At 38.7% G+C, this 27,439-nt stretch overlaps 1 protein-coding gene across 1 annotated transcript in view; it reads left to right on the top strand.

The window, feature by feature from the left end:
- The window catches only part of chrm3a (cholinergic receptor, muscarinic 3a), an 86,972-nt gene that overhangs the window by 9,206 nt on the left and 50,327 nt on the right, over window positions 1-27,439 (top strand). The window contains exon 2 of the mRNA XM_026189907.2: window positions 15,323-15,437. The gene's annotated coding sequence lies outside the window, so the exon portion shown is untranslated. The remainder of the gene's footprint in view (window positions 1-15,322; window positions 15,438-27,439) is intronic.

Below are 27,439 nucleotides of genomic sequence, written 5' to 3'. Positions count from 1 at the left end.
TTTATTGCATACAGAGGCAACACAGTGGACTTGCAGGAGTTGATTATTTATCAATATTCTGTCAGCTAAAAAATAGTGTAAACATGAAAATTCAATGGTTGAATCACGGTTGATTTATACATCTGGATTCCTGGCATGAGTTCAGTTTAAATCTCTTCAAATGAAAGAGGCAACAGAGAAGACAAAGGACACTGTGGGCTTGTGTAGCGGTGTAGCGGGGCTGGCAAAAGCACAAAGGAAGGCGCCATCTTTGGTTTTAGTTTGGGAATTTTGCTGCTTCAAACAAACCTGTTTGCGCTGAGCAGGATGAAGGAGCACAGCTGATGTTGTGTTCATATAGATTAGGAGGCACAGTGCAGATTTGCCGTTGCCTTTTTGGCATGACATTGCATCTCAGCCATTCTTTATTACAGCCAAATATTTGCTCTCATATAGATGAACTTTTCTCACATTCAAAACAAATCGCACATATCTTCACACGTATCATGCTGCCTCCGTCTCAACTGCGTGACTGAAGCTGGTCGAAAACACGAAGGGCAGGCAACGTTACCTTTGGATGAGTTAGCAAGCTATCAAACAGCACGTTTAAAAGTCAATCCAAAAAATGTTGGCTTACATCTTCCTTCATTTGAAGTTTGTTTCACTGGTTTCCCCCCTTCTGTTTTCTGTTTACACACTACCAGTGGAGCGGAGGAGATGCTGTCCTGCTGCTGATTGCGATCACAACACTGTGAATGTGTGTTTGTTTGTTGTGATTAACGCAAAAGATTCAGGACTTGTATGATCGTTTAATTCATATTTATATTTTGGAAGAAATGCAGCAGACTTTATTGTAGCAAGTGTTACTTTGGCAGATACAGACAACTATAGGAGTAGGAGTTGCTCTGTGCGCTTACTGAGATCTACTGACTTAAACAATTATGTTTACACTGGCACTGTTTATTTTTTCTGCAAATAAATTATTCTGCCATACAGCAATTTGTTAAATACTATTAATTAAAATATAATTGTGCACATAGCTTTGAATAATAATAAAATAATAAACTATTGGAAGCGCGATAACAGAAGGCATTCTGCTGGTAGGGTGAGTTGTTGCAGTTCTTCTTTCGAGAGTTCACATATTTCATTAAAACGGCGACATATTGTCGATGACCCCGAGCACTCCTGAAGTTTTCTTCCAGGCGGAGCCACCTTTTTGTTCTTTCTTGCTGTTCATGTTTACTTAACAGCTCTTTTTTATCCAGATTAGTCTCACTAAAGCTCTTTAAAATAATCTCATTAAATCTCATTTTCAACTGAGCCACGAAGGGGGCAGTTAAGAGTTTGCAGTCATCTTTTTCCTAAAGCTCCTGTCGTTACATCAGTCGCATCCTGCTTAATCCTTAATCTCCAGGGGAGATGGATACCCCTGTGACCTCTTTGCTGTCTCTCTGTTTATTATTTGTACTTTGGCTATCAGGATCTGAGGTGATATAATAAGTTAACAATGATCGACCGTTCTTTGGAGCGCAAGTGAAACACAGTCTGAGTAATTTCCCTGGTTTGGTAATGACCCCGTTTATTGTGTCTCAGCTTTGGACAGGAGTTTGAGCAGAGTGCTTTGCTTTCCATATATCATAATCAGGATGTGGCAGAGGTTATTTACATTGTTCACAATCCAGTGTTTGGGCTCCTTCTTAATTCCGAGTTTCACTTCCAAGAACTATCCTGTGCTAATGTGAAGAAAGTTAATCACATTACTGCCAGACCTATGTGTTTTAATTGCTAGTGGCTGGGTACAATTGGGATTTAAACCACTTGGCCTGTGCTGTAATGCTTTGTTAGTGAACAGTAACATTAACAATGCAGGAATACTGAGAGCTTGAGACTCTGTAGACAGTTGAAATTCCTCATGTGTTTTGACTCTTTCAGTCTTTGCAGCACCAGGTGTCTAAAGCAAGATTTATTTGTCTCACCGCTGAATGTGTCTAAGAGCAGCCGAAGGGTGAAATGCGAAATCTGTCAAAATGCTTAAAACAAAGTTGTGTTCTAATCAGGTTATTTATGTGAAACAGATTGTCCGGGCAGATGTTTTGGATGCTCCGGTTTACAGAATAATTATCTTAGTACAGGAAAATGTGCAGCCCTGCAACTTTTGAGAGCATGTGCTGATTCAAGCAGTATTAAACTTTAATGCATCTTGTAGAGATCTGTCACACAGTGTATCAACTTCTCGACTCTCCTGCACAAGGCTGTAGTGTGTACTTTTATTAATGCGTGTCTGCAGAGTACAGTGCAAGTGCTTGACGGGACTAAAATGGCCTAACCAAACAAATTCATTGAATCTTACTTTATTTGGGTGTAAGAGAGAGTGAGAGCTTCAAGAAGAATTCCCTTTGTGTCCTTATGGTTCAAAGAGCCATGGAAAAAATGAAATGACAATTCATGGGGCAGATGTTTGCATCCAAGGCAAGACATTCTTCCCCTGGAGCTGCAGTCACTTTTCTTTGTTTTGCAGAACAAATTTGAAAACATGACTGCTGCCAAAGCATAAACATTTTCTGTTAAGTTATGTAAGTTTGTTATCATTACTTCCCCGCCACTGGAATGGCAACAATGTAATACCTCAAAAGAAATAATTACTATGTTTCTGTCTCTGCTTTTGAGCTAACAATATGCCACGGGTGATAAAAGTAGTAAGTGTCCGGCGAGTCAGAAAAGAAAGTTTTAGTGTGTCGTAGCGTTGCTGAGTCACTGCTTTGAGAGTGTGCACTTATTAGGAAATTTTTGGGGCTGTTTTTAATAAATCTCTTGCTTAGCTCTTCGTTATTTTATTTACCTCTGTTGTGCTATCTTTAGTCTTTGGAGATCTTCGTGTCACAGTATTTTTTCATAGTTGCATAATTCAGAGGAATTTAGGGAGTGGAATAAAAACCCCTCATCTCTTAATAATCACTGAATTTATTTACTCCTAGAGTGCTACTGGGGGCATCCTTTTCCTGGCTTATTTTTCTGGTTCACAGACTTACAGCATGTACTTCTTCTTCTTATCTTTCATGCACATTTCACATTGATCCCCACTCTTCCCAGTTCCTCTGTGCAAAGGCACCATCCCTCAGCACCACTAGCAGGTCTCGCTGCTGTAATGGTATGAGCGTGTTCACACTCAATGAAAGCAACAGTGCAAGGGACAGGATGTGGCCCAACTTAACACAACACTTGTCTGAGCAGCAGGGTCATTTGATCTCTGCTTGTGCTTCATCCATCAGAATGACACATGCAAATAGCCTGGTGTACATCCATAAGACCTCTACACATCACTGGCTCCTGGTCATAAGTCTTGCCTGAATGTGGCTGTGTATTTTTAAACTTTTTGCCCCCGGAGTTGTGAAAGATTGAAAGAGCTACCGTCATGTGCCACCCTTTATATTAAGCTATTTAGAATACATAAGGAAAAAAAAGATGGTATGGTGTACTGGAGATTTACATTTTCCCATTTGATAACTCACACATGCTCTTTTTTGGATCATGGCAGAGATTGTATTGTATTGTGTTGTATCTTTATTTCAGACATATACAGAAAAAAACAATATATACACAAGTACACATACTTGCATTTATAAATACGAATATATATGTAAGTAAAAGGTACAAGGAATAGAAGATATAATATTTGTGAACTCTCCTTGAAGTAGCAACTAGAATAGATGGACTCTAATCTGCGATGCCTGGCTGAATTTCACCCTGAGGTGATCCGTGGACACAGGAGATTAAGAGTTTTGTAGTCTCATGTGTGTGAACCTAAAAAGAGCTTCTGTATTATAATCGTGTGACTTCCAAACCAGAGAAAATAGCTAATGTGATAGAAACAAACTGATCCCAAAACACATCAGTAAAACCAGCAGCGTGTCTCTTAATGGGATTTGCATGTACAACACGTTCTGCAATTGTGCAATTTTCTTTCTATTAATCCCAAGCTAGCAAAATATTTTTGACATGGTCTATCAAAATTTAATGACACCCTTTCCAAAACCAGCCATCCCACAGTGCCAACAGCGTCTTAACTTTTTTTTTTTTTACTTGATCTTGCACCTCTGAACACATGGCAAGTGCAAGGTGTCATGTTGATTCAAGCGACTGCCCTGAATGAAAAGAAAGTGGAAAATTCATTTAGCTCAAGTTTGAGTGAGCAATGTATCACATTTATGATGAATGATTATGAGTGTTTGAGTTTTTCTTTAGGTTTCAGATTTCTTCAGAAGTAGCTTTCCGCATGTGCTTTGAAAAAGTCCCGCGGTTTCACAAACCAGTGCTGCTTTTAAATTCTTCTTCATGAGTGTCTGACTGTTTTGGAATACTTGAAGAGATGTCATGGTTGGCGTCGGATGTGTGCGCAAATCCATTTTGCTCCATCACTGGCTCGCCATTTGCTTACACTGAGTATAACGAACCATTAATTCGCCGCTGTCACTTGCCGCTCACAGTCGCTCAAAGCAAAATTAACTCTTGATCCAGCAGAGCGAGGAAGGAACAAACGCCGCTGTCATTCTAAACAGCAAACTGTGAATCAGTTTGTGTTGCGTTAATAAGGTTGTTACGCTGTTCTCTCTAATGCGTTTTGTTTTGATTGTATTTTGCATTTTTGTAATTTTATTGCCTCTCATTATTCCCAACATTGTATTTATCTGTGCTGCAGGTATTTTCAGACTTTGAACAACAAACGATTCTCTCTCCTGGTGGGTGATAGTGCTTCATTTTTATTTACCTATTTTTTAAACAAAGCATTCCCTAAAACACCGAACACCCTACATGTTATAGAGCAGCTACCACATAGATATTTGTATCTAAGAGATTACTTCTATTTGTGTTTGGGGGTAAGAGGGTTTTTGTGCCTCAGCGAAGTCAAAAGAAAATCAAGATTTGAATTCTATTTTTGCAACTAAGACAAAGAATGCAGAAACGTGTGAACAATTACTTAAAAAATTGAAACTATAATTCAAATAACTGAAAGTAATTGATAAATGGCTAAAATGCTTAGCTTTTGCTAAAGCAGGATAAGCAGAGGTGAAAAATTCAAAATGGTAAAAATCTGCAGCTGACTCCAAAAACAAGTCAAGACTGCGATGTAAACCATCATGTTTACAGCCTGGAACAATGTTAGTTTCTATAGCTAATTTATCCTCTTTAATAAACTGTACAGTGGGGGATATTTTTAATGACTTGCCCATTCAAATTCATTAAGGGCTCCAGTTTTTAATATTAGCATTTTAAAGCCTGAATCATGAAATAATTTAAAATCCTTTGTGCACTTTATTTAGTTTTTTTTTTTTTTTTTTTTGGTGGAGGGGTGGGGAAAGAAGTCATGGTATTGGCCATATATTAACTATAATACATTTAGCTTTGAAGGGTTAGAGATGTGGTCACTTTGATTGATAGATGGATTCCAGCATGGGTGGTTGTAGCCTGCAGCTGTGCCTCGTGCTTTGCCTTAGCTAATTCAAGTCACTGAAATAGACTTCTCTGTGGTGTTGGTGCTTTCTGGAAAATTTCTAATGCAGTTATCTGGCAAATAATTGCTCCTGCCTGTCGTTAATTGTATTGTATTGCATTTGCGCAACAGCTTTTATTATTGACATTCTAGTATTTAATTAGTATGTTACATAGCACCATTTAGTAGTTATATTTGTCCTGTGTGATGCACTCATATGGTCAGTGTGTAGTTTGTTAACCACATTAGTTGATAACTTGAGCGGGTAGAGCTCTACCCTCTCATCCATATATGGTCACTTTTAGCTCCAAAAATTCAACATTACAGAGCCAAGTTTTTATCATCCGGCCTTTAAAATCGGACTGGTAATGTCATGTTTGCTTTATACAGTCTATGGTTTAGCCAAACCAACTGCGTAAAGAATAAATCCAGATTTGTACAAACTGCACATCAAAGACAGAAATATCCAGATTAGCTGTTAATCAAATGCCACTGGATAAAAAAAAGTGTCTTTATCAAAATAATCTGATTGATATTTTTTCCTTTGAGACTGCCTGACTGGAGCACTGGAGCAAAATCATTACCTGTCCATCTATGGAGAAGTTTTGGCTGTCATAACTAGAGACGCAATGGTCAGCCGATCATGCTCACGTATGTCTCGTTATGAGCCGGTCCCTTTCAGTGGTGCAGGTGCAGCCACAAGCCAACAGCCTCAGTAGGAGCCTCGTTATGAGCAGTCAAGAAAAAGAGGACAAAGTTGTTGTTCTGTTATCTGGTGATGTCATAAACATACTAGAAAATAATGCCATGCCTTTTACTATTCAGGACTATTATAAAGTTGTGTTTTACAGTTTATTACATTTTTATTACCTTTTTTATTCCGTTTCTTATTTTATTTTAAGTCCTCTCTTTCTCCCTCTGCACAGCATTTTATTGGATCTTCACTTTAAACGCTCCGAAAATAAAGCTCAGATCTCTTTTCTGTTATAGCTCAATTTCACTATGAAGATCTTGGGGGTCCCCATTACTGTTTATGACTTACTGTTTGTGCAGCATTAAAAGGTCAAACTGGACAAATAACTTGTGAAAAAACAAACAAATGGCCTAAAGATGCTTTTTTCCCATGATTTCTAAACGCAAGGTAAACATATCATTCTCTCTGAAGTGACTTCTTGCACACACAAACACTTCTCGGCATTATACATGCTTAGTTATGGCCTAACATATTAAAAAGTCACCCAGTAAGTCTCACAGATGTATGAGAACAGAGTATATTTTTTTTGTGTGTGTGCTTGTGGGAGACACTGAGTGCGCTCTGATTAAACGGATCAAGGGGGCCAGATTTAACAGTGTGTTTCTCCTGATGTTGCGGCACCGGCCTCTTAACCACATTTTTCACCTCTTTCCTTTATTTAGGTATTTATTTATTTATTTCATGACACTCCACAGGAAGTATTTCATGACTATCACTGGTACAGAAAGATGAATATTAGAAATAGCCTTTGTCTGATGGATGACCATCTTCATTTGAAATCCTAGAATATCCTTTTGTTGGTACTGGCGATGGAACAATGCAGTTAAATTCCTTTGTGCATGAATAATTCTTTTTGTGCCTTTCGGGACATTGTAATATAGCCCTCTTTCTCAAACAGTTGTGAGCTAAATGGAATTGGAATGAAGCACAGTGTTTGGGAGTCAGTGTTCTCCCATTTCTGATGACCGATGGCAGAAGAGAGATGAAAAGCCTAATGTAAAAAGCCGTGCCTCTGCTTCTTTTCCTCCCCACCTCCTCTACTCTCTGCTTTCCTCCCTTCTCACCTAAGCTGCAGTGGATCTTTTCAGTGTCATAAAAGAATGCAGATGGGTCTGCCAGTCCTGTTCATATACACAGCAAATAGATGGGGAAAACATGCAGCCACATATTCCGCCTCTTCTTCTCCCTGCCATTCATTCCATCCTCATCCTTATTTCCATTCCCTCTTTTTTCCCACCTTCTTTCTAAGTTATGGTAGTGTACTTCATCAGGGAAGTACCAACAACCCACACAGTTTTGGCTGATTGAGCATGCTAAGAGCTTTGAGCTTTGGGGATTCTGAATTCTTTTATGCTTTATCTTTGTGGTATTTGTGATGATGAAGCCCTGGATGGTGGCTGGATGAATGGGTTTAAGAATTTCACTCTGTGCAGCAAGGATACCCATCATTTGTCAAGCAAGCTGCATTCCGCTATCCATCAAAGGCAATGCTATCCATTAACTTGAATGTCGGTGAAAAGTTTACTTGTACACCAGCTGGATGCTATACATTCTGAGTCAGTCATAAACAGAAAATTGGTTTGTTCTTTGGACATTTTGCTACCAAACTCTAGGATTTTCTTTTTTTCCTTCTCTGTAGTTAAATTGACCAGATTTTATATTTAAAAAAAATCGACTTTTTAGGTCTGTGTTGCTCAGTTAGTGGTCCCATTTGGACTAATAGTTACATTTATTTTTTCCCTGTATCCTTCACACCTCTGTGCCTCACGCCTCCTCTTATGCTGTCAGCACACATTCACAGTATTTCTAATTGAGTTTTTGGACAGCCTGCCCGGTCTCAAACGCTCCACGAGAGATAAAAGAAATTTTGCATTACAACATCAAAGGGTCACCCCCCCCCCTCCCCCCCACTCCCCATCACATAGACACACAGCCTCATCCCATTCCACTCCGACACTCACCAAAACATGTTAAGATCAAATGAACATCTAAGGTCATAGCAGCTACTAAGGGTTAATGATGTGGAGACCGGGATTGGATTTTTTAATTCACACTCTGGGCAGATAAATACCCTCAACCCATGCGAGTCCCATCCTTCCACTGATGACTCATACACTTTGCAAACAGCCTGTTTATTTAAAGTGCTTAATATGAATACATTTGCCTGTAATTTGACTTGGCTTGGGTTAGACCTGTCATTATCTGACACTGTCTACATCGCCAGGATCAATAGGCTGTTAATAGGAGCACATCTAAATTCATGGCATAATGGCATGAATTATCCTCTAGTACAGAGGCTTAGTTCAAGTTAGAGGTAATTCACAGTGAAGTGGCACATTCCTGAAATAATTTTATTTTTTTCTCCTTTTTATTAGTTCTAAATCTCTTAATGTAGTAGGATTTTTCTTTACTTGGTATAACTCTTACATGGGTTTTCTTCAGTATGCTGCTTTATAACTTATATAGAGAGCCAGAGGTTTTAATCCACTGACCCTGAATGATAGAATTCATCTAAATAAACACTTGAAAGTGCAGGTTTCTCTGTATTTGTTAGTTTCAGTTCAAAGGGATAGTCATTAATGGTTTTTTTCTGTATTAGACTTGCCATTCAGCATAGAAGCTTTATCAGCCCAGCAGGTATTTCAGGGTATTTCAAAACCTATTTACTGCATGTGAAATCAGCTATGGTTTCAGTATGTAACTTTGCTGAAAAACCTGTCTCAAAAGCAAAGGCCAAAGAAAATTCCAAGTACCCTGTGGAGTAAACAAACATACATTGTTATTCATCAAAACGTTTGTTTGTGTATTCACTATCGCCACTGCAGAGCTGATTGTTTGTGCATTTTAAACACAAACACAATGTATGTCTCTTTTGCTTGCTACGACCACAAGCCAGTACTAAGCCTGTAAAAACAAGGAGGGGCCTGCTCGAGATCTGGTGATTTTAAAAATTAGATCGATCAGCTGATTCTTTTTCTTCTTTCAAACACACAAAACATAAACAGATTTTCCTAGCATTATTTTTGTTTTATTGTCAGTAGAGCCCAATATGTTGGCCGATATTAGCTATTAGGGCTGCACGATTTTGCATAAAATGAGAATCATGATTTTTTTGGCTTAGAATTGAGATCACGATTCTCTCACGATTTTCTTTTCCAATATAAATATTTATTGCACTTATTAACTGCACATCAACTTCGTAACAGTTGCCACAGAACATAAAAACAATAAATAAACATAACAAAACAATAAATGTCTCACATTTTGTCCTTGAAGCAAAATGTTGTACTGCTTGTAATGTATAGAACAGGTAGTGCAACATTTGAAAAATAGTTGCGGGATGGCACTGTGTAGCGTTTGTCTAGGGTGTTGACCGCAGTATCATTTTCATACATCCCTCGCTTTGCACAGTGTTGATGGGAGCCATATCTTTGGTCAGGTGATAAGTGATAGCCTCTGTAATTTCTTTGTGCCTGCGGGAGTTCGACGGGTATAGGGAAGCGCTGTTCCCGTTATTGATGTTTGGGTGGTTGACCGGGACGGATTTTCTCCTGTCACTTTCTTGGCCTTACAGCTTCGTCTCTCCGTTTTTTCCCCTGCCAGCTGGCTTCTGTATCACGTGGTATAAGGCTCCGCCCTTGTCATTTGCTGAGCAGGAAGAGTGAGCGCTTGTTTTCATGCAGATTATGTCCCGGATCAAAATGCGGTACAATCGTCATCTTTTTTTCTTTAAAAAAAAAAAAAATCGTTGTCATTTGGAAATGAGATCACACATAAGTATGAATTGAGATCGCGATTTTCTAACGATTAATTGTGCAGCCCTATTAGCTATGCACTGCTATATCAGTATCGGCATTTATAAAAGCCCACAAATTAAAATTTAAAAAGTAGAGACAGGAGAAACACCCTTCAACTGTGTTATGAGTGTTGATGTTGGATAATTTGTCCACTAGAGGGCACTCTCCAACTTCACTGTTGGCAATATGAGTTTGGAACATTACAAACACAACAACCAGCTGATATATAAGCAAATAATCCGCAATATATTTCTTAAGGAAATCTGTTTGTGTTGTTTGGGACTGACAGAAACAATTATTGGCAGATATATCAAAATATCGGCATTGATAATAAAAATCCTTTATCGGTCGTAACAGTAACTCATGGCAAGTCGCAGATTACCCCTTTATGCTGGTTGTTGTGTTTATACATGTAGCATTAAATGATATGCATTATGCTGTTATTATGCTGATCCCAATGTATTGACATATAGTTAATACTGGCATAGTGGTGAAATTCGCAGTGGTTTTTTTTTTACTTTACTTTTTATTATTCTTAAAGCGAAAATGTGCCAGTCCAAACATCACAAATGCTTAAGTCTTGTTGTCTTTTGACATGAGAGTGTGTGGCAGCTTTCCTTTTGAGATTTCGTGGTACTGACCTTTGAGTTTATATTTGGATCACAGATTGTGCCTCTAAAGAGCTTAACTGTCTCACATTCATGCGGTTTTTTGGAAGGTCGCAAAGACCTGTTCTGCCATCACTGCTGATTAATCTGAAAACAAAAATTGAATGACTCTTAAATCAGTCTAAAAATTGGCTCTGACGGTGTAGATATTGTCTCGGTGTGGACCACTTCAGAGAGAAGAAGATTTAACAAACGTGCGAGAGTGAGAATGCCTTGGCAAATTTTCAAGGCCTTGTTCAATGTCTTGTTTCCTGGAAGCAATACACAGCAAATATCTATCATGCAGACAATTTGCAATATTTTTAACTTCACGAAGCAGATCACATGCAATGTGTTCAAAATGTGTCACTGACAGAAAAGCAAACGCCACAGTTGAAAGTTTTACTTTTTGCTCTCAGTGAATGAAGTGAAACCAATTTAGATCTCAGGTTTAAGTTCTCTGATTTCAACGTGGAATCTCTTTATTCTCTTCCAAGCTTTTAAAAGTTATGTCCCGTAGTTCATTTTATCTGCCCTTTATTTCATGCTGTTTGCTCTCAGTTCTCAGTCTCTCTGCCTCATTTTCATTTCCAACCCTCAACTCTTTCCTTCCTTTAAAGCCTCATGGGCTTTATAGTGGCTGCTTCTCTTCCATCTGTTTCCCAATCAATTTGTTCTCATTTCCTGCCAATTGGTCCACCTCCATGGGCTAAGGCTCATTTAACAGGAAGCATCGCATGTTGAGATCATCAGCTGTAGTTATGGTGATCAGCCTGTGGACCTTTTGCCGTCAGGGAAGCTTGCCTGGATTTTAGCCATTTGTTTGAAGTTTTGAATGTAGCCCTTTACAAGACCACTGTATGTGTTCGCGTGAGGACATGACAGTGTTTAAGCAGATGGTTCACAATTTCACTCATTTTAACAGTGTGAAATTTTAATGAAGAAAACATTGTGCCTGTGGTCAGGCTGCTGTCAAGGTTTCTGTGGTTTGACATAGGAACCTTTTTGCTTGTTAGCCCGATTTAACAATCTGTTATTTGTTTGATGTGTCATGGAAAGACAACTGACAGAAGACTGCCAATCATATTTATGTTCAGCGTGTGTAAAACAAAACTTCCTCACAGTGCTGTGAATTTGACTCCCTATTAGTTTATTGCAGCTTTCTTAAACGCGGATATCTATTATCACTATCATGCATTTTTTTTAAAGACTGCCACAACGGCGCCTCTCTAATCTCTTTAGGCATTAATGTCTCACCCATACAGTATTACTGTTGGGGCTGCTGCTGTCCTTCACAAAGCCAATCTGGAATTCGTGTGCTTCTCTGAGCACAGAAAACAGAAGGCTTACAAAAAAATCCTCATTGTCCTCACTGATATGTCAGAAAGATTTTCTTTTTCTTCCCCTCTCATAAATTTTAAAGCAAGCTTTAGCTCACAAAGTGGTGACTGAGTGTTGATCGGGAGAAGGCAGGGCAGCTCTGCTGGCCAGCCAGCTGCACACATATTAAACTTGTAACTATGAGTTTCAGAAGACACTGAGGAAAAGTGTGTGGAATGTGTGCAGTCTGCATAGTCCAGTTAAGGTCTTATTATTTTGGTTAAGCCGTTTTCAGCCGTCTTTGATGGCCTACAAATTAGTTTTCCAGTTCATATGCATAAACCAATTAACAGATGATCCGTGTCCACCTTTGTGGCATGACAGCTCTTTTAACTTAGGAGTATTGTCCTTGCAGTAGCTCATCTACCCCACATTTAAATCCCAGTGCATTTTAAATATTATAAAGTGGACTTTTTAGGAAGATAAACATCTATACTATGCTTATACTAGCACACACTATATACCATGTGTATGTTGTCTATCATCTTTATGGCAAATTAAGACAACCTTAATGTGGTTTAATGACATTACCGCTGTATATAATACACAATACAGAGCTGTAGTGTCTGTCTGCTGCTCATGAAGTAGCCAGTCTTATCAGTGGGAGCAGATGGAGAGCGTCCAAGTGAGAGGCTCAGTCTGGCTCCATGTATGTCATAAGTAAGAGGATGACCTTGGCTGAATCTCAACTGCAGTTCAACCATAAGAAACAGACTGTTTCTTTCTGTCTTTCTGTGGATGTCTATGTTTCTGCCACTCTCACAGGCACATTCATACAAACTGCTTTGCTCCTACACATTCCCATATGCAGTGTTACAGCTGAAGACAATATATACTCCTCCATACATTTATAACACGCTCACTGAGGCTCTTGCAGACCCTTGCATGCAGAAACTGAGTCATTTGTAGCATTTATCGCAGTAGAGTAAACATTTTTTTTTCTTTAGTGAAGTTTGAACCCTATTTTCTATCATGTCCCAGCAAAACTTGAGGCTCTTAAATTAACCCAACACTGACTATTTGACTTAAATATAAATCCTAAAACACATTAATCAAGGGCAGTTTTACTAGGGCCTGTGCAGTTGTTCTCACTTTTCTGCTCTCACAGTTTAGGATAAACATTCAGTGAAAAGTGATATGAATGGATTTTTGGCCAATAAAATTGAAGAGGGCTGCTTGTAGATTTATATTGGACCAAAGCTGGGTGAGATAAGAGGCTCAGTTTTGGAAAAAGAGAGATATGAGACTTTGAGAGGGGGGGGGGGCTGCTACTATAGGTATTAACCTAACCCAACTACTGCATGTCTTTGTACTGTGGGAGGAAGTAACTGAAAAGAATGGTGGAGTTGAGCGAAATTCAGGACTTTCTTGCTGCGAGGCAACAGTGCTAAACACCACCCCAAACACTTATCTGCTGGCTAAAATCACAGCTCTGATACTGTAGCATGGACATATAGTACTGATACTATAGTACTCTAATACTTGGGAGATAAAAATGAATTGACATGTCTGGGTTTGTAATTACATTTTCTCACATAATTTTTTGGACAATATGCGGTGAACTTTGATTGCTGACTGCTGCACATGTTTTCTTGCAACTGTTTAACGAAATGCACGTCAACTTTGTATTTTCAAGCTCATATATTTCTCGTGTTTGAATCGTGAACTAATGCTAAGTCGGTTACATTTTTTTTTTAACCAGCTGGAGCAACACAACAAGACCAGAGAGCAGAGATCAGGAAAAATGTTGTCAGGTTTTTTTATTCTATTTGGCGATTAATGCCTGCGCCTGGTGTATGAATGCTCAATCTCCAATACAACATGAGCTTCTTTTCAAAGGGCCCACAGTTGCATTTTGAACATGAACGATTCAGTTTCCTCCTTCAGAACAGTTTTAATTCAAACTATGAACTAAAACTTATATAATTACTTGACCTTTTATCTGTTACTTTAAAGCAGTGCCCTTCACATGTACCGTATAAAACATCTCTGTAACAGAGTACTAATGAGCTATTGTACGTCGACATTCTCATATCTGAATAATTACCATTTCACATTATTGTGGGAAAAGCCCCCTCATTCATTGGGTATTTCTTATAAACTGAGACTCAGATCAAGTCTTGTTACAGATTTAAAGTGGAAACTTGAAAATGGTAATTGTCTCGTTCGGTCTCACTTGAGAACGCCTCTGCAGACTCTGCTAAACTGTGAAGCAGATAGGCCAAGCACGGTCATTGGTATTAGGATGAAATACTCCATGTTGTTAAAATGTCTCATTTTAAATCCTACAAAACAGTTGTTCATTTGTATTTAAATTTGCCTGTTTTCACTTTAGTGCTCATGCAGCCACTGAAAATGTCAGTGTTACTAAAAAAAGAAGTCACTGTAGAGAGTCGTCCTTGCTTAGAAATGTCATGCAACTTCCCATTAGAAAGGAAATATTTCCTCGATTGACCTTTGAGGTGTAATTTGTATGTAACACGAAAATGAGACCGGTATGCTCATTTATTTCACAATGCTGGAGGTGTTTGTGAATTGTTTGAATATTAGTATCAAGCCCGTGCCTTGGCCTTCTTCCTCTCCGTAACCCTTTTTCATTTACTCATCCAAGCCAGCTATGACTTCCGTTTTTAATAAATGTTTTTTCAGTGTGGGAACCGCTCCATTACTTCTGATTATTTGTAATGGCAAGCTCATTCTTTTATAGTACATTCACTTGAAGACTGTTTTAATGAGCTCTCAGAAGGTCTGCTTCCTTAGCCTGTGGCTAGATCCAGTTATGTACAGCAAGCAACTCTACTAGACCAAGACTATATAAGGCATGAACACTTCCCTAGACATGAAGACGTGCCATTCTTCCCTTTGACAGATATTATCCAGTGGGGAATGGTAGCCACACGATTTGAGTAGATCCTTGATTGTAACATATTGCATAAATAAAACATAAAGAAATATTTTAGCATTGCAGGGGATGTCAAGCTATTTTGGAGGGCAATATGAGCTATTTGGCTGCGTTATATGCTTAGTTACAGAATAAAGACATTTGGCTTTATTTTTAAAGCTGAAATGTTTAATTTCTGGAGACAAATACTGGTCATTTGTGACCGAACTGAAATTAATATTACAGACTATCCACCTGTTAATGATTGACCTTCAGATGAAAAGCTACAAGACGTGCTATACGTGTTTCACTTCCTAATTTGGACACGTGTGTTTTTAACACATTATCTTGTTTCCTGTCCTTATTTCTGCCCCCTGCTCCCTGTCTGCCTTCCAGACGCCATGATCCGGCTGGAGGAGGATAATCGTGCACCCCCAGTACACAGCATGGACACCAAAAGGCACTCTGCTGAAAGGTGACCTCCAGGAATTTCACCTCCACAAATTATTTGGTGAGTTAAAAGTGAGAGAATCTCCTGTTGGCCCATGACACCATCTTCCCCCCGTGTTAGCTGACCTGCTGCTTAATGCAAAAGTTTGTTTTAGACATTTAAATGAAGTCCTCTAAAACAGAAGACATAAAAAAATTGTACAGTTTTATATTTACTACCTTTTTAGGAAAAAAGCTCAGCATGGATTTATGGTTTTTTTGTTGATTTTTTTTCTAGCACCATAAAGCTCTGATTGAATGAGCTATGCTTACAATTGTTCCTTTTGGTCTGCAAAAAAGGTTTAAGTGCAAAAAAAATGTCATTTCCCAATTAAAATTGTATATTTTTCTTTTATGACTAAATCTGTTTTTTCTTTTAGTATCATTTAGAAAAAGAGACACAATGCAGGTTGTATTAGTGTGTGTGAGCACTCCTCCTGCAGCTCTTTCCTCCCCCTGAGCGTTTTAAGTCCTTCTGAGCAAATGAGCATAGCCATATGGCTTATACTTATTCTTTTGGCAGCCCTCTACTCAACCCATTTCACCAGTGGTCTCACTTCCTGTGTGAACTTATTATACAGTTAGGTCTATAATTTGTTGAACAGAGACAGAATTTTTGTAGTTTTGCCTCTGTACACTAGTGTTTAGCCGTTAGCTTTAATTCAGGGGGTTTTACAAAAAAGACCTGCATTCACTGTTTATTCATTAGAGCCACTTTATGCATAGTCTCCTGTTTTTAGAGGCTCAAAACTAACTAACTGTCACTATGCTTTGGGTCATTATCACTATTTGCACTGTGAAATGCTGTCTGATCAGTTTTGCAACATTTGTCTGAATCTGAGGAGAGAGTATAGCCCTCTACACTCCAAGATTCATCCTGCTGCTTCTATCAATAGTAACAGCATTAATAGACACTAGTGACCCGCTTCCACTGGCAGCCATACATGCCCATGCCATAACATTGCCTCGATTATGTTTGACAGATATTGTGGTATGCTTTGGATCACAAGCAGTTTGTGTCTTCCTCGATCTCTTCCCTTCATTCTGGTACAAGTTAATCTGCCCAGAGATTTCTTTTCAGAAATGTCTTTCTTTTCCTTGAGTATAACCAGTGGTTTGCTGCTTGTTGTAAACTCTGTATTTACATTCACGAAGGTGCCTCTTTATTGCTCACTCTGACAAGGACGTTCCTACTTCCCCTGGAGTTCCCCTTCCCTTTGACTTGATTAGATGTTGTAAATTTGTTTTACTTAACCATTAAATAATTCTGTTATTTTCTACTGTGGTTGCCTTCTTTGGTTTTTTGGGCTTTTTGGTATTGCGGAGTTGGCCAGTGCGTTCATTCTTTTTAAGAATTTACCAAGTTATTGATTTGGCTATGCCTAAAATTTTTGGTATTTATCTGATTTGTTTAAATTTGTTGTCGTTTTTTTTCTTTCAGCCTAATGAAGGCCTTCCTCACTTGCACCAACATCTACTTGGGACTCATATTTAAAATTGTAGTGATAAAATATAAAAGGCAATTCTGAAAATGGGCCACTATGTACAGGGAGTGCAGAATTATTAGGCAAGTTGTATTTTTGAGGAATAATTTTATTATTGAACAACAACCATGTTCTCAATGAACCCAAAAAACTCATTAATATCAAAGCTGAATGTTTTTGGAAGTAGTTCTTAGTTTGTTTTTAGTTTTAGCTATTTTAGGGGGATATCTGTGTGTGCAGGTGACTAATATTGTGCATAATTATTAGGCAACTTAACAAAAAACAAATATAGGTTCAAGGTTCAAGGTTCTTTATTTGTCACATGCATAGTTATACAAGTATAACACACAGTGAAATGTAGCCTGACACGCTCCTCGACATGTGCAAAAAAATTGGTGTGTGTGTGTGTGTGTGTGTGTAGAGGAAGAACATTATATATATATATATATATATATATATATAAATTAGTGCTGTCAATAGATTAAAAAAAATTAACTAACTAATCTCACAATTTTCTGTTATTAATTGCGATTAATCTCAATTACTTTATTAATAGCCTGGCTCCAATTACATTTTTTTATTCTTTATATTTTAAGTAATTATCGTTGTTCACCGAAGTCCAGTGGTCTCCGGTGAGAGCGACATTCCTTACTTGCACAAGCTTGCTGGACTGCTGAGCCCTCTGGTCCCCATACAAAGTGTGCAGTCTCGACACAATGGTTCCTCTCGAGGGCAGATTGTAACACTCATCTCCTGATGCAGCACGAATGACTTCTCTCAGTCCATCATCTTCTACTATGCTAACTGGTCGGCAGTTTTTAGCTATCCAAACAACCAAGGAATTGGTTACCTTTTCTCTCACATTTTTTGTTATTCGTCCACAAGCACCATACTCCTGAAGCGTAGACTGGCGAGGTCCCGTAGAGGTGGATTCAGTTGGGTGTTTTGCTCTCAGGTGATACGCCAGTGATGAACTGCTTCTGTGGTACTTGAATTCAGCGTTGCAAATTGTGCATCTTACTCTCATTTTGTCCAACAAGCCATCAGGCAACTTCTTAAAGAGAAACTTTCCACCCAAAAGTCCGCCCTCGTCCATGCTTGCGTGTGTTAGCTAGTGTTAGCTAGATAGTAGCATGGTGTCACTTCTTCTTCTTCTTCTAATCATTTCTGTCAGGCCAAACGCCAGCATAGCACACTGTTGCCCCCTCCTCCAGAGGTGCTCATGAATTTAAAAGTCTTAGATTACAGGAAATTAATAAAAAAACAAAATCAGCGTTAAATTTTTTTAATGCATTAAACATTTCGCGTTGATCTTAACAATTAACGCGATAATTTTGACAGCACTAATATATATATATATATATATATATATATATATATATATATATATATATATATATATATATATATATATATATATATATATATATATATATATTATATACATTGGGTGAATGTGCAGTAGTAGCAGCAAGCAGGTGAATTCTGTGAGAGGGCGGGTGTGTGTGTTTAGGGCACGGATGGCTTGGGGATAGAAGCTCCTCTTGAGTCTCTCTGTCCTTGCCCGGAAGATGCGGAACCTTCTACCAGATTGCAGAAGTTGGAACAGTTTGTTGCCAGGATGGGACGGGTCCTTCAGTATCTGCGCTGCTCTAGTCCGGCATCTCCTGGTGTAGGTGTCCTGAAGCGGGGGGAGAGCAATCCTGCAGCAGCGTTCTGCTGTACGGATCACTCTCTGGAGAGCTTTTTGGTCCTTCACACAGCTGTTCCCAAACCACGATGTCATGTTCTGTGTGAGGATGCTCTCCACAGCGCCTGTATAGAAAATCCTGAGGATCTTTGGAGAGACCCTGAACTTCCTCAGTTGTCGTAGGTGATACAGGCGCTGCCTAGCCTTATATATACCCATTTCAATTATTTATTTTTACCAGTGAAACCAATATAACATCTCCACATTCACAAATATACGTTTCTGACATTCAAAAACAAAACAAAAACAAATCAGCGACCAATATAGCCACCTTTCTTTGCAAGGACACTCAAAAGCCTGCCATCCATGGATTCTGTCAGTGTTTTGATCTGTTCACCATCAACATTGCGTGCAGCAGCAACCACAGCCTCCCAGACACTGTTCAGAGAGGTGTACTGTTTTCCCTCCTTGTAAATCTCACATTTGATGATGGACCACAGGTTCTCAATGGGGTTCAGATCAGGTGAACAAGGTGGCCATGTCATTAGTTTTTCTTCTTTTATACCCTTTCTTGCCAGCCACGCTGTGGAGTACTTGGACGCGTGTGATGGAGCATTGTCCTGCATGAAAATCATGTTTTTCTTGAAGGATGCAGACTTCTTCCTGTACCACTGCTTGAAGAAGGTGTCTTCCAGAAACTGGCAGTAGGACTGGGAGTTGAGCTCCAGTACTCCACCTCCACCTTGCTGGTGTCTGAGTCGGACTGGAGCTCTCTGCCCTTTACCAATCCAGCCACGGGCCCATCCATCTGGCCCATCAAGACTCACTCTCATTTCATCAGTCCATAAAACCTTAGAAAAACCAGTCTTGAGATATTTCTTGGCCCAGTCTTGACATTTCAGCTTGTGTGTCTTGTTCAGTGGTGGTCGTCTTTCAGCCTTTCTTACTTTGGCTCCAGTGATGTTGCAGCTCTGAAATATGGTCAAACTGGTGGCAAGTGGCATCTTGGCAGCTGCACGCTTGACTTTTCTCAGTTCATGGGCAGTTATTTTGCACCTTGGTTTTTCCACACGCTTCTTGCGACCCTGTTGACTATTTTGAATGAAACGCTTAATTGGTCGATGATCACGCTTCAGAAGCTTTGCAATTCTGAGACTGCTGCATCCCTCTGCAAGATATCTCACTATTTTTGACTTTTCTGAGCCTGTCAAGTCCTTCTTTTGACCCATTTTGCCAAAGGAAAGGACATTGCCTAATAATTATGCACACCTGATATAGGGTGTTGATGTCATTAGACCACACCCCTTCTCATTACAGAGATGCACATCACCTAATATGCTCAATTGGTAGTAGGCTTTCGAGCCTATACAGCTTGGAGTAAGACAACATGCATGAAGAGGATGATGTGGACAAAATACTCATTTGCCTAATAATTCTGCACTCCCTGTATAACATTTTTTCCAATTCCTAAACAGCTGCAGAAGTTTTGTAAAACATCTTGAATTAAAGCTGGAAGGTTGCACTTCAATCACATCTTAGTGGTTTGATTTAAAACCCATGTGTGGTGGTGTACAGAGGCTCATAGCTGACTATGAGAATGTTACAGTACCATGCTGATGGTAGAATTTAGCTCAAAGCATCATTTCCACAAAGTACAGCCCCCCACATCTGCTACTTGAGTTCTTATTTTCTAGTTTATCAAAAGTGTCACCTCTTGTAGATTTTAGTTAAAAGAAATCATGTGTGCAGATGACTTCTCATGAGGTAAAGGGGTATAATGAAGTGGTAGGAGAACTCTTTCTTCCAGTCAATCAAAACAGCATGATCCGGTATTATCCTGCAAGCCTGCCTGGGAAGGCTCTGATTAGTCCTGCCTGAGGAGCTACATTAATATGAGTCTAATAGCCATGGATAAAACTGACTTTAATTCCTGAACAGTTAATAAAAATGCAATTAAAACACTTTGAATAAAAGCTGAAAGTCGTCACTTCGATCACATCTGGATTGTGTGCGATTTAAAGTCAACTGTTGTGGCGTACAAAGGCGGAACTACAAAAACCGAGCCTTTCCTGGGTAAATTATTATTCATGCACTCAGCTAATTCAATCTGAAAAGACCTGTGATTGGCTGAAGTCTCCTGTCACAGCCTAGACCTTCAAAAACCTGAAAGCCGATCCCATTATCTTTCTCAGACCAACTGCATTGCAATACAATATAAGGTCATAATGAATTTTTAAATCCTAGTTACACCAAATTTTATTACCAACCAGTTACTAACAATCATGCAATTCATTAAAACATTTAAACTTACCAGCTTTGTTGCTAAATGTTTTCAGCTGCTGATTAAAACACAGTTGGTGCTTGTTAATAGGATCAATATATTTTTGGTTTTGGCATTTTTGTGGGCTATTATAACAACTATGACAAGATGATTATTCAAAACTATTTGTCCAAATTTGAAAAAATATATCTAATCGTTGAAATCTCTGTAGACTACTAAATTTAAACTACCCATCTAAAAATGATGGTGAAGTGCGCTTGATCTTAATTTAGATGCACAATCAAGACACTTTGCTTTTGTGAAGGCCCATGTAGGGTAGCAGTCCTCAGTGGCAGTTGCTCAACATCTGTAAGTTATTATCTGCAAAAACAAAATATCAGCACACACAAGACAGTAAAAAATAATCAGCTGTAATAATAATGACATTTAGCAGATGACAACAACCACAATGCAAAAACACAAATGCTGCTACCAATACTTAGATGTACAATAATAAATGTGATGCTTAATAATGTGCAATGTGAATAGGCAGCATTGCTTGGGAAAAGCAGTATGCGTGTGATTTAATTGGATCAAGATTTGCTTTTAAAAAAAGAACCCCAAAAATATTGTTAAAGGCAAAGTACAAGTGTCACAAAGAGGGCGACAGGCTGTCACTTGACAAATGAAATGAATATTTGTGTTGGATTCATAAGTGGAGAGGCTGGTATTTCGGTTGTGTGGTCTCAAGTTACATTAGTGATAATTATTTCTGTTATTTATTCTTTGCTAATAGCAAACACTTCTGCAAAAAAATGCTAAGGAAGTAGCATTTTAGGTAGGTCGCATTATAATAATAAGCTTGTTCGGTCTTCATGTTGAAGTATCAGTAGTGCGAGATATTGATCCCCAAGTTGCTCCTGGTGTGTGTGTGTGTCACAATAAAAAAGTGCTGTATAAAAGTGTAAACGGGGGTTGTAGTCGAAAGCCTATTGCTCAGAGTAAAAAACATGCTATATAAGTACCAGTTCCTTTATCATCAGTGTATTATTTTAACTATGTATGTGCTGCTTTATCTATTCACTGACTTCAAACTGGTGATAAAACCTTTGAATTACAGTAGCTTGTGACCTGACATTAGAAAAGATCTTGAGTAAGTCTTGTTGTTTTGTAAATAAAGACAAAAAATTAAAAAAGAATATGATAAAAAAACTATAAAAGTAATGAAGTCCAACCCCTGAGTATAAATTACATAGGGATGATAGGTTGTGATAATATTATTTATTTGGTGCATAGTGCTGCAGAACTTTTTCTGATAAAATATAACCTCATCTTCTCCTGAAAAGTTTGCATCAAATGATGTAGCCTTGGGTGAGGTTGACTCTTAATGGAAATCTGGTCTCTCACTGAAGCAATGATTGATATCAGACTTGCATTCATTTGACAGTAGATACCTCAGGCTACAATCCATGCAATCGCTATAAGTGAAATAAACACAGACAAAAAACACCCCAAAAAACATGAAAAATCAAGCAAACATTAAAAAAAGCATTAATTGGCCAAAGGCAAGGCTCATTTATCACTAATGAAATGGTGCATGCATGCAGTGTAAATGCTATGAAGAGTTCAGTGGGTTTACAGTGGGTTTGTCACCAAGCAGCACATCTGTGAGGGTGGTTCCAACAGCAAATGTGGTTAAAAGCACTCAAGCACTGGATAGGATTCAGTCAGCGTGCATTTAATTTGGGTTTGGAGTAACAGGAGGCATGGACATGGTTATACAAGAGATATGGACAAACACATTTGTGACTGTGTAGGAAGGCACAGATAAACCATTTCTGTCACCTCATTTCTTAGAATATCATTACCTGTCTAAAGTAATGTGTTTGTCTCAGTTTGTTTCATTTCATCCATCTCAGCCATTTGTCTCTTTGTTAGATTTTATTGGACATGCACAATCTATGGTGGCAGATTGTAATCACTATGGTTTAAAGTGCTTTGAGTTTTGTTTATCCAAAACTAGTAATTTAAAAGGTCACTGGGGGATTAAAAAAAAAAAAAGCTTCATTGAAATTCAAGAAAGCTTCAGATATGTACCCTATACTAACTGGTCACCTGACAAAATCAGTTTTCTAGCAAAAGAATTTACAAAAGTTGGATTGTTTCATTGTTTTTAACTTTATTCGCAGGCAATGTCCTTTGTCATAAGACCTGAGCAGTAATTATTGCTTCACCAATATATGCTCTACAAGAAATCCTTAAGATAAATGACAGAACATATTAAATAATTAATTCGTAATTATTTAATATGTAATAAATGAATTATTTGGTTATTTCTATTTGTTGTATAGCATATCAATCAATTATCTTTACGAAAATGTACCATTGATTCCATTTTTGAAGCCACACTATATATATTTATTTCGTTTCTGGCGTAATCTATCCACCATGTGTTGTTGCATATCCTAACTTGATCTGGGGAACTGATGAAGCATTTGTGAGAACAAAAGGTGAATTATAGTTAGGGAAACCATTCCATTGGGACTTCATTAGCTAGTGGGCTCTGTACTACAATACTTCAAACATTATAAAAACCTATTTGGTATTCAGCTGCAGTTCTCAGGGGCTCGTATTTGCAATTAAATAATAATCTCTCACTAAGTTAAGAGTTAGGAAATCTCTAATAACACACACACACACACACACACACACACACACACACACACACACACACACACTTGTGCTAAACTCTGTCCACACAAAGATTTGATGATACTTGGCGACAGTAGGATTAGGGCATTTTGAAACACTGTAGTGATTGTTGTTTTCACTTTGCTTGAAAACTCTTTATCTCTGGCAAATGAGGAGCCCATTTTTCCTTAACAGTGTATCTGTGTATATAAATGCAAATGATGCCATCCAAGTGGATGGAATTCAATTTAAATAATGATCCGATACATTTCAAAGTGCTGTTTTTGAAATTGGCTCTCTTGGGACCGGACAGCTTGGAAAGGACTTCGCCAACCTTTTTGTCCCCAACACTGAAAGTCAAATACCAATCACATCACTGGAGAAACACAATAACTCTGCTAAATCATGTTGCAACAGAAGCATGGAAACTGCTTTTTTAATTTCTACTATTTACCTGTCACTTTGTATATATGCACTGGAATACTTACTCTGCATTTTTATGTTCAATTAAATTTTCAGTTGTATTTATACAACGCCAAATCACAACAACAGTCGCCTCAAGGCGCTTTATATTGTAAGGTAGACCCTACAATAATACATACAGAGAAAAACCCAACAATCATGTGACCCCCTATGAGCAAGCACTTTGGAAAAAGTGTGAAGGAAAAACTCAGTTTTAACAGGAAGAAACCTCCGGCAGAACCAGGCTCAGGGAGGGGCAGCTATCTGCGGTGACTGGTAGCGGAAAGCGAAGGAAGAGCCCGAGAGGTCTATTAACGCATAGTGAGTGAGAAAGGTAACTGAAAAAGATGTTATTATTAATTAATCAGAACGTATTAAACCAGACCACAATATAGTAAAAACAAGAAAGCAAACATAAAAACCCAACACATATTTGGGTTATATGTATTGTCTGCTTTAGAGGACACTGAGATGGAGTGTCCCTGTTGGTATGAGGTGAAGCCCCAGGGGAAAGATTAAAGAAGCTGGCATGGTACATAAGCAAAGGCTTAGAGGTGCATGTTGAGCCTGAGTGCTGTATCATTCCCAGTTAAGTGTACTACAGCAGAGTGATTGGCTTCTTTTTTTTGGATGCATGTGATGTTTTTTTTTATCTCCTATTATGTTTATTGCCTAACCCTAACCCAGTAACTCATCCACTGAGGTTTTAGTCAATTATGGCACCTAGCATGGTTTCCAGCCATATTGCATAACCCTTTAGCCAAGTCCCATTCCTGCACTTTACCACTTCATTCACTGATTGCTTTGTCCAAATCCAGCTTTGGCTCCAATTACTGCCTCTTTCTGTCAATATGTTTGCCCCACAGAGATTTGTGATTTCAGTGTAGTGTTTTTTTCTATTTCAAAAAGATCTCAAGTCTTATGCCTTCAATAATCTTGTAAACCTGTTTAGAAGCTGTTTGGCTGGTTATTATGATTTTCAGGCACTTTTTCCATTAGATAAAAAGATTTCATTATCACCTTCTTGTTACCCTAAGCCTTATATTACTTGTCTTACAGCTATACTCTCGCTCAGTACATTTGATGGAGGTACAGTAGTGTGCAAAAAGGCTCGAGCCACCTCTAATTTCTTTGCCTTCTGGCTTCCAAATAGCCAGATATTCTTGTGTTTCTCGGACGGTCTTTTGAAGTTTCTCTTTAGACATCGGGTGCTTTTTCAGTTAATTTCTATTCAGTCCTTCTACGTGACCTTTTTCAGAAGAATGCTGTTTTTAACTGTTTTTGTTGAGCCACTTATCAGTGGTCATTAAGAACACACAACACCGTCCATTCGAGTATAAAAAAAGACATAACTCAAGATATGGACCAGTGGTGAGTCTGCACGTAACATGCAGCATTTTTTACTGAGAGTATAAAATGTGTTCTAAAATTAAAAGAGCATTCTCAAAGATGAAAATGGCATATTTCAGCATGGTGTATATTGGCAAGTGAAGAACAAAAGAAGAAGGACCAGGCCTAGAAACTAGAACTTTTAGTAGCAGGTGAACAGTATTTGAAAGTTATGTCCTTCATAAAAAAAATACAAAAGACCTGCCACAGGACCTAAGAGATCCATCTGAGCCCTCTATTGATCGATCAACTGTTAGCCAAAGCCTCCACGGAAATGGTCTCAGTGCAAGGATGACTGTCAAGAACTCTTTCTTCAGAAAGGGAAACTGAGAGAAAATGCCGAGGATGGCCAAATTACACAAGAAGTGGACTGGAAATCAGTGGCAATGGATCTTATAAAGTAATGAATCCAAATTAGAAATTTTTGTTCAAACCTTTGTACAGTGGAGGTGAGGAGAGAGATACAACAGTAAGTCTCTACAGCCATCTGTGAAACACAGTGGAAGCTCTGTAATGGTTTTGGCTGAATTTCAGCCAGTGGTGTTGGGAATCATTTCAAGATACCAGGAATGATTAACACAGAAAAATACAGTCATATTTTAAACCAACGGGCAATACCATCTGGAAAGCATCTGATTGGCAACAGCTTCATTTATCAGCTTGACAATGATACTAAACACACTGTCATTGCAGTAAATCAAGACTGGATAAAAAACACACACACAATCAAACACTATTTGTCATGGACTGGCCTCCCAAGAGCCTGGACCTAAACATTATCTAGGAAATTTAAGGATAATTTTGACTGAGAAAGGAAAAAAGGGCAGCCAACATCCAAAGAAGAGCGTCCTTCAAGTATGAAGTTTAATACAAAGTGTCACAGCTGTCCTCACAGTTTTCCTTTCCAATACCCACCAGCTTTCTGTGAAAGTCTGAGCTATTTTATGTGCGTCTTTTACTTTTTGAAAAATGTTTCTTATCTCCTGTACTGACTAGACTAGAAAAGGAAACATACCAAAACGACACTTTTATCTGAACATGCCTGTGAAGGTTCTCAGTCATCCAGGTCATCGTAGTCAAAGGAGCTTGCAAAGAAAAGCGTCTGGACTTCTTTAAGTTACTTGAAGACGTTTCACCTCTCATCCGAGAAGCTTCTTCAGTTCTAAGGTCAAATGGTGGAGAGTCCCAGATATAAACCTAGTGGGAGTATCCCCCCACAGAGGGACAAAAGGACCCCCTGATGATCCTCTAATCGCCTGAGCCAAGGTGTGAAACTGGGTGTGGGTCCCAATCAGCCAGAGTTTCGGGTGTGTTCATCGTGAAACCTGGCCCCACCTTATCATGCGAATTCCTGAGATCAGATGGCCCAGGATGTGAGTGGGCGTTAAGGCGTCTGGGAAGGGATCTCAAAACTGGATTATAGATGGCAGAGAGTTGGTGTCGTAAACCCCCGCCTCTGTTCAAAGATGGTCGCTCACAGTGGACATAGATGGCTTCTTTCACTCCTCTTTCAAACCATCTGTCCTCTCTGTCCAAAATGTGAACATTGGCATCCTCGAAAGAGTGTCCTTTATCCTTAAGATGCAGATGGACTGCTGAGTCTTGTCCTGTGGAGGTGGCTCTTCTGTGTTGTGCCATGCGCTTGTGAAGTGGCTGTTTGGTCTCTCCAGTGTAGAGGTCTGGGCATTCCTCGCTGCACTGTACAGCATACACCACATTTATATCTGAGACTCTCCACCATTTGACCTTAGAACTGAAGAAGCTTCTCGGATGAGAGGTGAAACGTCTTCAAGTAACTTAAAGAAGTCCAGACGCTTTTCTTTGCAAGCTCCTTTGACTTTTATCTGAACAATCTTGAACTTTAGTGTGGAAGAAATGTCCCTTGCATGCTCCTAGTATTTGGTCAGCTGTAGTTATTTGTTACTGCAGCACATGTAGTTTGTAATAAAATAATGGATATAATATATTAAAAAGTCTGAGGATCAGTTTTAAGAAGGTTTTCATCAGTATTTAAATACCTTTTTGTGAGGTATATAAGTTTTGGTTAA

The sequence above is a fragment of the Astatotilapia calliptera genome, chromosome 13 (assembly GCF_964374335.1).
Source record: "Astatotilapia calliptera chromosome 13, fAstCal68.1, whole genome shotgun sequence".
Taxonomy (NCBI): Eukaryota; Metazoa; Chordata; class Actinopteri; order Cichliformes; family Cichlidae; genus Astatotilapia; species Astatotilapia calliptera.
This window is presented reverse-complemented; position numbering and strand designations above follow the sequence as displayed.